Source organism: Scomber scombrus, chromosome 6 (genome assembly GCF_963691925.1).
Source record: "Scomber scombrus chromosome 6, fScoSco1.1, whole genome shotgun sequence".
Lineage (NCBI taxonomy): Eukaryota > Metazoa > Chordata > Actinopteri > Scombriformes > Scombridae > Scomber > Scomber scombrus.
This window is the reverse complement of record NC_084975.1, coordinates 19675029-19688193: the sequence shown is the minus strand read 5'-3', so window position 1 is coordinate 19688193 and position 13165 is coordinate 19675029. Positions and strand designations below refer to the sequence as shown.

The window sequence follows — 13165 nt, the reverse complement described above, 5'->3', positions numbered from 1 at the left end:
GTCCAGTGCAGGTTATATCATTCACTGTGCCTCAAAGAGGCCTAACGATGATATTTTCCCCTCCTGAGTTTAGACTACTGTACATAGTTTAAGTCCCTTCTGGCCTATTTATAGTGTTGGCCCTTGCAACAATGTCATCTGTAACTCGACTCCATCTGTTAAGTCAGAGCATGTTGAATGTCACTTGCCAGAAGCAGAGGAGCCGCTGTTCACTTCCCACTAACTCTATTGCAGAGAGCCCCATGGAGTTTCTGGGACAGCCAAAAACTTCTGATGCCTATAGCCTCTTAGGAGTGCCAGGCTTCAGTTCCCTGGACATAGATGATGACGAGGGCGAGGTGGTGATCGGCATCAGACCCAAATCCTCTCCTCTCCCAAGGAGAAGGAGCTCGGTCTCTGACGAGGACTGGGAGCCTCCTCCATGTGGCTCCAGGAGGGTGTCCTTTGCGGATGCCAAGGGCCTCAATTTGGTGCAAGTGAAGGAGTTTGTCACATGGGATGTACCAATGCTGTCAGGTTATGAGTCTTCTGATGGGGAAGGTATAGATGCAGAAGAATACGTCCTATCTCCTTTAACTTTCATCCTTCCAAGGCCTACTGAGGAGCTGTTTGCCAAGGTGCAGAAGCAGAAAGTGGAGTTGGAGACCATCGAATTACTTCCAGGGACCACGATACTGAAAGGAGTTGTCCGTGTCCTCAATATTTCATACAATAAAGCGGTATACATTCGAACCTCTTTGGACACTTGGTCGAGCCACTTTGACCTCCTGGCAGAGTATATCCCCGGTTCCACTGATGGTCTGATGGACTGTTTCTCCTTTAAGATCATCTTAGTGCCCCCATTCGTGAAGCAGGGAGCAAGAGTTGACTTTTGTCTGAGGTATGAGACTTCAGTGGGAACATTCTGGTCCAACAATGACAACAAGAACTATGTGTTGTTCTGTCACCAGAAAATGAAGAACCAGAAACCACATGAGGAAAATTCATACAAGAAAAGCTGCCTTAAGACTGTCAGGTGAGGATGCTGCAGAGCATGTTTGACCTATAGGGATTGTGCAATGATCAATACTGATGATAGTTGTTGGCAGTGTCTATATTCAGTTAATCTAAAGATGATAAAGCTTCATGAATTGTGGTCAAGGAGACAGCGTAGAGGTGGAATGCAGTACACATCAATATCTGATATTTAATTAAAAATACTGGGTATTGATAATCCTGATATATTAGTCCACTTGTTCCAAACTATTTGACCTAATAACCTCTCATGACATCACATGTATATCAATGAGTTGTGAGTGATTCCATCAAATAGTGTTTTTCTCCTCTCAGATAGTTCAATTGTTATTTGAAGCCTGAAAAAGGTTGCTTTCGGTTTTCTACAAGAAACATGCAAAGATTAGACAAAAGTCAGAAAAATATGCAATATGTTGTGTAGCAGAAGTATATTTTGTCTTCTTTTCCATTAACTCATGACCCCTCATGTTTATCTTCTGATCCCTCGGTAGGGGTCCGACCCCCAGGTTGGAACCACTGTGTTAGTATAACCAAAGTTGTAATTTCTGTTATAACAGGACATTTTTGTTGTCAGTAGTGTTTGATATAACACAGGTCAATCTACTGTATACCAAATTCAAAGGTAGCCAATCACGTTTATTTTGGTGTATCTATAAACTCTAAGTGGACACAAACCATTTTACATACAGATTTTCTATACTATTGCCAAACATATAATCTGAAAGGTTTTTAAATTGTGGAAAGTTTCAAGAGTTGTGTAACCAATTATACAGACCAATTGTAACTGGAAAACCAAAAACGTAAATTGTGCTTTGCTCTGATAAACCAAATCATCAACTTAAACAGTTTGTTGATTGATAAAAGGCATGCAAAAGTTTACAAGACATAAACATTTTATTTTATTTCAATTTTATTCATTCACAGTCAGAACTTCTCTCATGTGGAAAACATGTCAGCTGAGGAAACTTCATCACAGGAAAACATGACAGCAGGTAAACATTCAATCTTCTAATCATGAAATGAAAAATCACTAATAATACAGCTACAAAACAAATGTAAAAATGTCTCTTTTCTCCAGATATGTCAAAACATGCAGAGAAAGTGGCCACTGTGAAAGTAAATCAAGTCTCTGATGGTCAGTCAGAAACTTCAGAGGAAGACAGACAGAAATTACAGGTTTGTGGAAAACAACACATTTCTTCTAATAAACGAGACACAATAGCCTCAATCCCACCATAGTCACGTTTATCAATAACTTTTATAGTTTACCTATAGCGTTGTCAAAGTTGAACAAGCCAATTTGTGCATGACATACCGTACATATGTGCTAGTTTAATTATACTAGCATATTTGCAGGTAAAATTAGCATAATATGTGATTAACAACTTACTTGAAACTACCTAATTACCATGATATCGTAAATCATCAAGTGCCATAATATTAAGTTATTGTCAAAACTATGACTTGTTTGATGTATTATTAGCTGTGAAAGACACCGTGGTGTGTTGATGAGGTACAAGACGAACAGGAAACTTAAGATGATCCTGGTGTACTTTTCTGAGCGTGTGTCACCTGACTGGAGCTTAAGTGGCACCAGTGTAACATAATGTACCGTGCATCTAAGGGACACTGTCCATGCTTGCACTTCTTCAAAGTCTAGTATTTTGTTATGCATGCTATTGCAATACTATTTTAATTGTTCTGTTTTTATATGTAATAAAAATATATTAAATCTGAGTATAATACTGTATTACATGCACCTCTAAATGTCACCATGCTCCTCTCCTTGTAAGAGCTTAACCATTGTGTGATGAGCTAACTGTATTTGTTCTATCTATGTTGTTGATGGACAGACTGAGAGCAGACGGAACTGTAGCCGAAAAAGCCGCCGAAAGGCAGCACGGATGGCTCGGCTGAAGGACTACTTTGGAGTAGTCGATGGTGGTGAAACTGATGCATCATCTACAGAAGCAAAACAGGCAACCAAAGAGGAAACCCCAGTGGAAAATCATTCAGATAGTCAATCTTTTTCGGATGGGAGCAACCAAACAGAAGATTCTCAGTTTGTAACAGCCTCTCTTGATGTCCGACATGATAAATCACGAGCACAAGACTACATATCCAACAACGTGCCAGAGAAACCTGAGAGCATGAATTTGGATGACTCAGCAACATTAACAGATGCTGCGACTGCCATAGATATCCCAGACAACCCGTTGCATTCACATGACGAGCCTGCTCCTGCAGAAGGCCAAACTATCAACGAGTCCATCTCTAGAGTGGAGGAGATGAGTCAAAAGCAAGACATGATTTACAAATGCAGCAGCAACACTGCCAGTGAAACAGCTGACAGTGTTATTTCAGCAGAGAGCAGTGAAAGCCTTGTCAGCCAGACCACCGGCTTCACATTTGGCACTGTGGTGGCTCCACTTTATCATCAGATGTTTAGCAGGGTGGGAAGTGAAAATCAAAGCTTAGGTGATTTCGGAAATCCGGCATTGGCTAAACCGAGTGTTGGAGACTTAATTCAAACTTATCCTCACACTGACAGAGGGGAGAGTAGCTGCACTGTTTCGGCAGATAATGGAAGCAACCGCAACAAGTTTCATGGAAATGTGATAGAGTCTCAGGAATCAAACCAAGAATGCTTAGATGCCACTTTGAATACTCCTCTCCTTGAGAAAGAAGAGACAAGTTTGAGTATGACAGCACCTGACACCATGCACCATGACAATCTGCGGGATCCAGCTAAGATTAAACATTCAGACCAGAGATACACAAATACATCTCAGGATCCTTTATCACTGTTAGGAAATATAACAAGTCATTCCCAGACTGGGAACATTTTAAATACGGATTTGTTGAATGCACAAATATCCGGAGAGACTTCACATCTCCAGGGAAAAACACAGGAAAACATTCTGACCTGTGACCTCCAAAACCAAACTAGAGAAGAAACTCAACATCAGCCTCAACTGCCAGAGCTTACATGGACAAAAATTAAAGCACATTTGGATGAAACATTCATACAAAGTGAAATACAAGAAGTCACAGACAGGCAACAAACCTCTCTTCCATCTCTTCAGCCTCCTCAAAGTGTGTCAGAGTATGTAAGTGATGATGCAGACCAACAGGCCAGCAGCAGTGGAGAAAATAGCTCTGAGTCAAACAAAGAGGAATCCATAATTAGTTCGACAACATCTCCTACATCTCCAGAACAGAATAAACTGTTAGAAGCTTTACATGATTTGGATCCTAACCATATCAATGATTCAGCTACAAAAGAAACTGAAAGTGTTTCTTGTTTTGAAATCATGGAGAAAAAGGATGGAACAACACCTGAGACACTTCTGGAAACTCAGGAAGAAACTAATATCATGGGAGATGGAAATGAAGTGGCAAACAATTTGCATGAAGATGAAACAGACCACTCAGTTGAAATTGAGGTCAGTGGTGAGGTAGCTCAGTCATTGACAAAGGCAGTGTTGAGTACCAATCACATACATGGTAACATGTTCATGGTGCTCAACAAAGAAGCAGAGATAATTTCTGATAAAGTAGAAACTCAAGCTACAGTCCCAAAACAAGAGGATCTTAGTTTAGCAGAGATTACTGAAATAAAAAACTGGGAAATGATGGTTGAGGAAGAGGAAAAGAACATCTTAACAGATGAAGAGGAAAGCAAGGTGATAAACTTAACCACAGAGGACACAGAAGCAGTGGAGAAAGAGCCCATTGAGCTAATGGAGGACATTAGGATCAAGAAAAATGAAGATACAATACAGAAGAAAACAGAGGAAGAAATTGTGGAGATCACAGCTGCAGAGGAGAAAGAGGACGAGGCTAAAGATGCTGTGGAGGTAGAGAACAGGGGAGAGGAAGAAATTGTGGAGACTTTGTTCGAGAAAGATTTAGAATATGTTCAAACCACAAAGAAGGAAAATATAGCTGGAGAGGAAGGAACAACTGACAATACTCACATAGGGAGGGGAAAGGAAGAAGAAGAGGCAGAGTTTGAAAAAGAAATAGAACACTTTGCAGAGATGCAAGAGGTCAATATTGAAGGGACAGATATTCAAGAAGAAGACGAGATGGGATGGGAGGAAGAGATGCAAATAGACATCAGTGGTGAAGATGAAATAGATGTGGAGTGGGGGGATGAGGTAATACCAGAGGAGCAAAACATAGAAGAGGATAATCCTGATTATGAGGAGGAAATGTTAGTTGATGAGGCAGGAGAGATGGAAATTGTAGATGCAGAGTCAGAGTGTACAGCAATAGCAGACAGACAGGATGAAGTGAGGTGCTTTGAAGAGAGGTTAGACATTACACAATACAAGGTTGAGAATGGTTTATCTGCTCCAGTGAGCAATGTGCAGGAGGGTGCAGACAAGAGTGTAATTGACAAAGAAAAAACAGGAGAAGGGCAAAATGCACACATCCCAACTGAAATGCATCTTTACAAAGAGGAGGAATTTCAAAGCAATGAGAGTGTTACACATGACCAATCAAAAGCTAGGAGAGATGAGAGTGATTTCACAGCTGCGGAGGAAGGTTTGTGCACTTTAACAGATGAACCTGAAAGTGACCAAACAAGCCACGACACCGCTTCAGCAGAGTCTGACTCTGATGATGAGGTTGAGCTGTACATGCACTGTCTGAGGGCTGTTCACACAGGAGCACAGGCCTCTAAAGACCAGAGCAAAGATGCAGGTTTGAGCACAGGCAAACGGCCCTCTGCATCCAGAAGCAAACTACTGTCCACAACCATGCCGTCCATCAGTGAGTCTCTGGATGAGGAACACCTCAGCTGCATTCCAGACAGTCATGAAGACACAAGGGTGGCAGATATCCAACCCACCACTGCAGCTCTGTCTGCTTCAAGTGTACAGGAAGACATCAACAGAAATGCTTCATGGTGCAAACAGACTTTTTCTTGTAGCAATATCTCAAAAACATTGATATATGCCACATTGTTACTGGTATTTTTAGTTGTGGCGTACTATTATGATTTTCTTGCCTGTTTCGGGCTGTACTTGATAACTGTGGTTTGGCTCTTCTTTCAGAGGGAGAGCCAACCAGTTAAAAACAACAAGATAGGTTGAATGAAGATGTAGATATCAGTTCTAATTGTGGTAATGTTTAAATTAAGTATAGAAGGTGCTCATATTACACCACAAGATCTGTTAGTTAAGTAGATTTTATTTATTTATTTTTTGCCATGTCATTTTATATTTATTTGTAAAAGACATGCACAGTTATTAATGGTCTAAATAGAAGGATAATAAATCAAAATGGGCATTAATTGCTATATGACACATACCAGAATAAATGCTGTATATTCCCTGTGGGAGTATGTTAACTCTCTGTTATTAAGAGTAATAACTAATTTTCTTTATGATTTACTGTACATAAATCTTTACGTCGACTCAGCCAGCAGGCTGCGGACCATTTCTGACACTGATCACTTCTGCAGAGTATTAATTAATTGTCAAGGTGTAAATGAAGCTCATCAGTGTGCTGTGTATGAATGACACCCCAAATAGTATTTGTGTAAGGTACATTGACTTTTCATGAGTATGGAATGAATAAACTGTGCTGTTGACACATCAGTGACTCAATTCTTTATTTTAATACTTAGAGCACTAATGCATACAAACTACAGTCAATCCACATACATGTTTAAACATTTAAACAAAACAATAGTAAAATATGATTAGTGAACCCAAACATTATGGAAAATATCAGACAGGAGGGTGTGTGGCTCCAGCGCTTATGACAAAAATGAAAAACTACATTGTTCATGCAATGCCTGAAATTCACTATTCACCATGTTCATTGAAAATGAGGCTAAGAGTTTACAGACATACTAACTGCTTGGTGAAGCTCTAGGTGCTTAGCTATATGCTAATGTGCTCACAGTGACAATGATAACATGCTGATCTTGTTAACCATGTTCACAGGCATGTTAGCATAACAATTGGTAATTAAAGCCGCAAGCGGCGATGGTGGGCCCTCGCTCACCCATGCCACCGCGGGGCCTGAGGCATGGCGGGGCTGTGGCGTGAAGCAGAAAGTGAGAAAAAACCTGGAAGGAGGCCAAAAATGCAATGTTTCGTTCATCCAGTAGGGGGCAGTCACAGGTAGTTACACATATGGTCTGGTGTGGTCTGGTGTGTTCAGGGCGGCCACTCATCAGTCATGTGAAGTTTGGAGTGAATTGGACAAAGCATGAAGGAGTTATGAGAGGTTGATGGTTCATCCACCAGGGGGCAGTAGAGTGTAACAAAACACAAGCGGTTGCGTTCAGGGTGGGACAGTGATTACACATGTGAAGTTTTGTGGAAATCGCACAATGATGATGTAAAATATGGCACTTCCTGTTTCCACTAGGGGGCGACACGAGTGAGATGGCCTATGAGTGAATGGAGACATTGAGGTCGGCACCTTGGACCTGTGTACCAATTTTCATGATGATACGAGTTCAATAAAGCCATCAAAAAGCCAAACGTATTTTCATGGCGAGGAATTGATGGTCGCCGCGTCGCCACACGGACGCCATTACTCGTAGCTTCACAGTCTTCATAATGTAGCTTCACCAACTGGTTCTGAATGAAGTTGATGGGGCAAAGTATGTATTTTTCATGAATTTAAGTTCACTTCCTGTTACCACCGGGGGGCGCTATGAGTTACGTGGGAAGTTAATATATCGGGACGTTCAGGGCGGAGCCATCATCATGTCCAGCAAGTTTGAAGCTGATTGGATGAAGTATGTGGGCGTGAGAGCCACTCGTATGTACATGGCGAGCACGCCAAAGTTAGTTGAGCCCTGGCAGACACGCCCTTTGACCTACGGATGCACAGAGCACAACTTAAGCTCAGCTAGGTCTGGAGATGTTGCGTACCTAATTTGAACTTGATCGGGCGAACGCTGTGGGAGGAGTTAATTTTAGGCGGGAAAAATCAAAACCAAAATGGCCGAATTCCTGTTGGGTTGAGGTCACGAGGTCAAGAGGCTTTTTTGCATATGTGGGTATAATACATATGTGTACCGAATTTTGTGAGCATAGGACAAAGTTAGCAAAATTCCCTATGGGCATTTTTGGACTTTGTAGGGGGCGCTATTCCGCCATTCTGCGTCGACCATGTGCGACCACCCAAAAATATCGAATTTCGGATGAGGCCGGACGTCCGTGCAAAAGTATAAGCATTTTCGCATTTGGGAAAGGGGCGAAATTGGGGCACGAAATGTCAGAAGAATAATAATAATAATAATAAACATTACAATTTCAATAGGGCTTTCGCCAGGCGACTTGCAGTAGCCGCTCGGGCCCTAATAAACATTACAATTTCAATAGGGCTTTCGCCAGGCGACTTGCTTTCGCCAGGCGACTTGCAGTCGCAGCTCGGGCCCTAATTAGTACTAAACACAAAATACAGTCGAGACTGATGGAAATTTCATTAGTTTTACAGGGTTTTTTGTATATTTTTACTAAATTTCATGGCAGTTAACTCAAAATCACAGTTGCCAACCTGATGGTGGTGCTAGATGAAATGTTAGGGGATGACCAAATTTATTAGGATTTATCATCTGAGAACCATTGAATGTCTAAAATTTCATTACAAGCCATCCAGTGGTAGGTGGCTCGACCAACAGAATGACACTGCAGTCCCCACACCCAGGCAGCTAGTGTGGCAAAAGAAACACGAATGCCATCAGTGGCATGTAATGTCAGAAATCTGCGGTCATACCCTGAAACTCAGGAACAGCAACACAGAAACTGGATTCTTAGCCGACCTTTGTGATTCATATTTGTGTTTCTGGGGTGCTGAAAGGTTTTTATCTCGGACTGCATTCTGATCAAATCAGGTGTCTTGTTATCACCAGTTATCAGTTTTAAAATATGTTTGGCATCAAGCAGACCAAAACAAGTATTAAGCTGTACTTTTTTACTGTTTAGTTGCCCTGCATTGGGTTTCCAAGGTGCATGCTACATCCAGAAATTCAATATTTACAAATGAGCACAGAGCTACACTGAGAGAATTGAAGGAAATAGTTTCAGATTATTCATTTTTGACATGCATTTTTGACATGCTGTCTTTCAGTGTCAGTCCACATCATTAAATCTGGTAAAGTGGATAACTCCTCTGACAGTTTACTATGCTTGTCCAAAGTAGTTGAGTAATTTTGTCTCAGAATGAATGAACAGAAAGTCAAATCAAGTCACTTGTATTCGTAGCTTGTAGCTCTTGTTCCCTTTGAACTTTGGCTTTTGGCAGTGTTTCGAGCTGAACACAGCTGCAGTAGTATACTTGCCAGGGGATTTCAGGGCGGTCCACTGCAAGGATTACCACTCTCACTTGCCAGATAAACATGAACATTTTTAGCTTCTAAAATAAACACAATTACCATTTCACAGGTCAGACATGTAGAGGGGTATATATATCTGTAACTAATCACACGTCCATACATTTTGTATTGTTCATATATATATTATATATATATATATATATATATATATATATATATATATATATATATATAGTGCAATTATAACCTTCAAGTAAATGGGTTTTTATCCTTAATTGTGTGTTGAGTCCAGCATTTCAATTCAGTCACAAGTATCATGAGATCATGTAATTTTAGTGAGCAGCGTCTGACTTGTAATACCACCAGAGATGTAACACTACTAATGTCAGTATAATATTAATAAATTGTTTATTTACTTATTAAACATGGTATTTCCCTATTGGCTGGCCTGACTGGATTATTATGTGTTTACCTTGCAACAAAAGCAATACCATTGAACTTTTATTAGCTGTGCAGGTGGAGTTTGTTTTGGCCACATAGCAATGCAGCATGTTGGCTGACCCTTACACCTGTTAGATTGCATAATCTGATGATGACCTCAGTGTTTAATAGCTACTGCAGACTGCAGCCAGCCAACTGTCTTCATTTCCACATGAACAGATGCCTGTCTGATCTCTTTCTAGGCGTTTTATTACTCGAGTGCGTTGATAAGTAGAGTCCAAGTGCATTAATAAACATTTGAAGCAAGCATTTTACTTAGAAGCAGGAGTGCTGCCTTGGCTTCAAAAAAATCAAAAATGGGCCAGGTTTCTTAGAGCAGTGGTTCTCAAAGTAGAGTCCAAGACACTCAGGGGTCCTTGAAGGGGTGTCAGGTGATCCCCAGTAAGCATGGGAATCATTTATTTTCACTATAATTCCATCCATAAGTAACACCACGACAGAATGTATGACAATTTTGGTTATGGGTTTCAAACACTAAAAGCAGAAAACATATCAAAATGTGTGACTGTTTAGTGGTCCTTGACGTGAAAAAGCTCGAGGAACATTGTGGTAGAGAAAAGGGCACCTTTCTATGAAAGACATGTTAACAGGGCATATCTTGAGTGAACACAAAATACTTAACACTTGAAAATTAAAAATGTAAATATTAAATTTTGTCAAGGCAAATTAGTTTTAGAGAATGTTTGGTGTACTTACTAGCTATTTATATAACAAATGAATCACAACATTTACATTATAAATTAATTTACTATTAATAATAATAACTTATGATCTGCACAGACACATTATATTATGCACATTTACATTTAAAGGTGAGAGAAAATTCAATTCTCATAAACAGAGCAATAACAGTACAAACTACAATGGAACACAGTTAAATAGATTAAAAATAAACAGGCGTTTCCCATTTATTTGTTACAACTTTTCTTGTTTACTACTGATAGCCTTTACAAGCATGTGAAACCTCACATGATGAAGTTTTATAATACCTGCTAAAATTAGTATGGTTTATGATGTAATCCCATCCAAGACAGCATCACAGTTCCTCAAGCTGGCATATCAGCAGCTAAATAAACAGTGTAGTCACCATCATGTGCTATGAGTTATTTTTGGGAGATAGGAATAGTTATGTTCTGTCAAAGGATTGTGTGTGTGTTTGTTTGTGGAATTTTTATTTTAATTTTAAAAATATGGATGTAAATGATGATGACAAGGAATGGAGGTCTGTAATTTGCAACAAGTCCTCAAAATTAAGTGAACGCAAGGCTGAAACTACATATATATTATATATATACAGGTCAAGTCAAAAGGAAAGCACAACAATATTCAGGTGGACTAAATCTTACATTTTTAGAACTCCTGTAAAGATGATAAATTTAATATAAAACTATAATTGCATACAAAATTAAAGCTGCAAGCAGCAGCAATGAGCAGGCCCTCACACCCTCATACATGTCAAAGGGCTTACATCTCGCTCACGTAGATGTCTTCATTCCCAGGCTCTCATTGGACATTAAATGAATCAGTGAAATAACACTTATTGTGTCCACTATTTAGCGCAATAAAATGCCCACAAAGCAACACATACACTCACTAATCATATGTCATATTGTAGTGTATGATGTGGAAAACACACTCTGTGAATGTCATGTAAATCAGCTGGTTTGTCAAATGAGGCTGACTTCCTGTGTCCAGTAGGTGGCGCAGTACTGTCACTAAATATGGGCCTGTACCTGTCTTCAGACTCTTAACAAGCATCTTAAAAATGGAAAAGATCAGACAATGTGGAATCAAGTTATAAGGCTTTGAAATTTCATGGCAAGACATCGCAATTCGCTGTCTCGTCATGGCAACCCCTTTCGACAGAGAGTCACCAACTTTGTAATATACAATCTCCAAGGTCTTGAGGCTTTTTCTGCGTAAATTTGAGGTGGATCTGCTCAACCTGCTATCCTTAGGGCATAAAAATGCAAAACATGTAACTTCCTGTTGCAATGCCAATCTGCGTAAATTTGAGGTGGATCTGCTCAACCTGCTATCCTTAGGGCGTAAAAATGCAAAACATGTAACTTCCTGTTGCAATGCCAATGGGTGGCGCTATGACTCAGATTCAGTATTGACACATGGATCTGTTCATGGCGGGACTCTTACCAAGCACAATACATTTGGGCCTTGTAGGATCAAGTATGTTGGAGTTATGACAATTTCCTTTTTAATGGCGAATCCTTACAGGCTGTGAAGTTCTCATACTAAATATGAGTTGTGTATCTTTCTGTTCATTACATATGATATGTATACATTCTGGAGGCTCCTAACTCCAGTTTTACCACTGAAGGGTTACAATATATGCCATACTAGAGCAATAGTTATCCTATATAGTTGTCCTCTGTGGACACTACTGGGGGTATTTCTTTCACTGAATATTTTTGAGGCCTTCCCAGTGCCTTTTCTCACACTATCCCCCTAAACAGGACTCAGCGTCATGTACATGTCCAGTCACCCTAAACTCTCCCAAATGTATTGTGCAGACTACAACCCATTTCTTGGCCTAATCAGATTATCACACTTGTCGAAGCAGTTGGCCAAGGGTCTTTGTTGTGTTGCTTTATCTGTGCCAAATCACTGTATGATGTACTGAACATGTCTATAATTACGTATTAACTAGTACTAACTGATAACTTATGTGGTTTATAGTGTAATTGTGTTGCATTATGAGTAGGACATAATTTACAGAATAACTTTGTGGTTTCAATAAATGAATGATCATTTTAGCTCATGTCTAATGAATGAATGAGTAATATTTTTTCCCTAAATGAACTTTTTCATCACCTAGACAAAAATACTATGTGCAGTGAAATGCGGGCACCAAGGATGTAATTAATAATGATGATAATAATAATAATACATATTAAAATTGATAAATAATCTTATTAAAATTAACAAATGTGAGAGGAAAAAAACCCTTAAAAATAAATAAATAAAATCACACAAATATGTATCAATTACGTTTTCTGACAGTTTTCAAAAAATAAATTATTTCATAGTTTTTGACATCATTCAAAACAGACATTTTTTTCTGTCATGTTATGTGGTGTTGAGACTTTTTTTTAAATGTATTTATTTTGGAATGCACAACATCACATCATGCATACAGTCTACACAGTTCAGAAGTCAGTTACACATATGAGGAAATAAAGAATATGTCATAAAAATTACATTTAAAGATGATGAAAAACATCATAAATACATAAATAATACATAAATACATAAACACATTTCATGGGGATAGAGTTTCATAGTGGTTTATTAATTTATTGCTTTTATTATTACTTACTACCT

The 13165-nt window shown here is 39.3% G+C and overlaps 1 protein-coding gene across 1 annotated transcript in view; it reads right to left on the bottom strand.

Moving 5' to 3' along the window:
- The window catches only part of ptdss2 (phosphatidylserine synthase 2), a 261708-nt gene that overhangs the window by 204418 nt on the left and 44125 nt on the right, over window positions 1–13165 (bottom strand). The window lies entirely within an intron of this gene.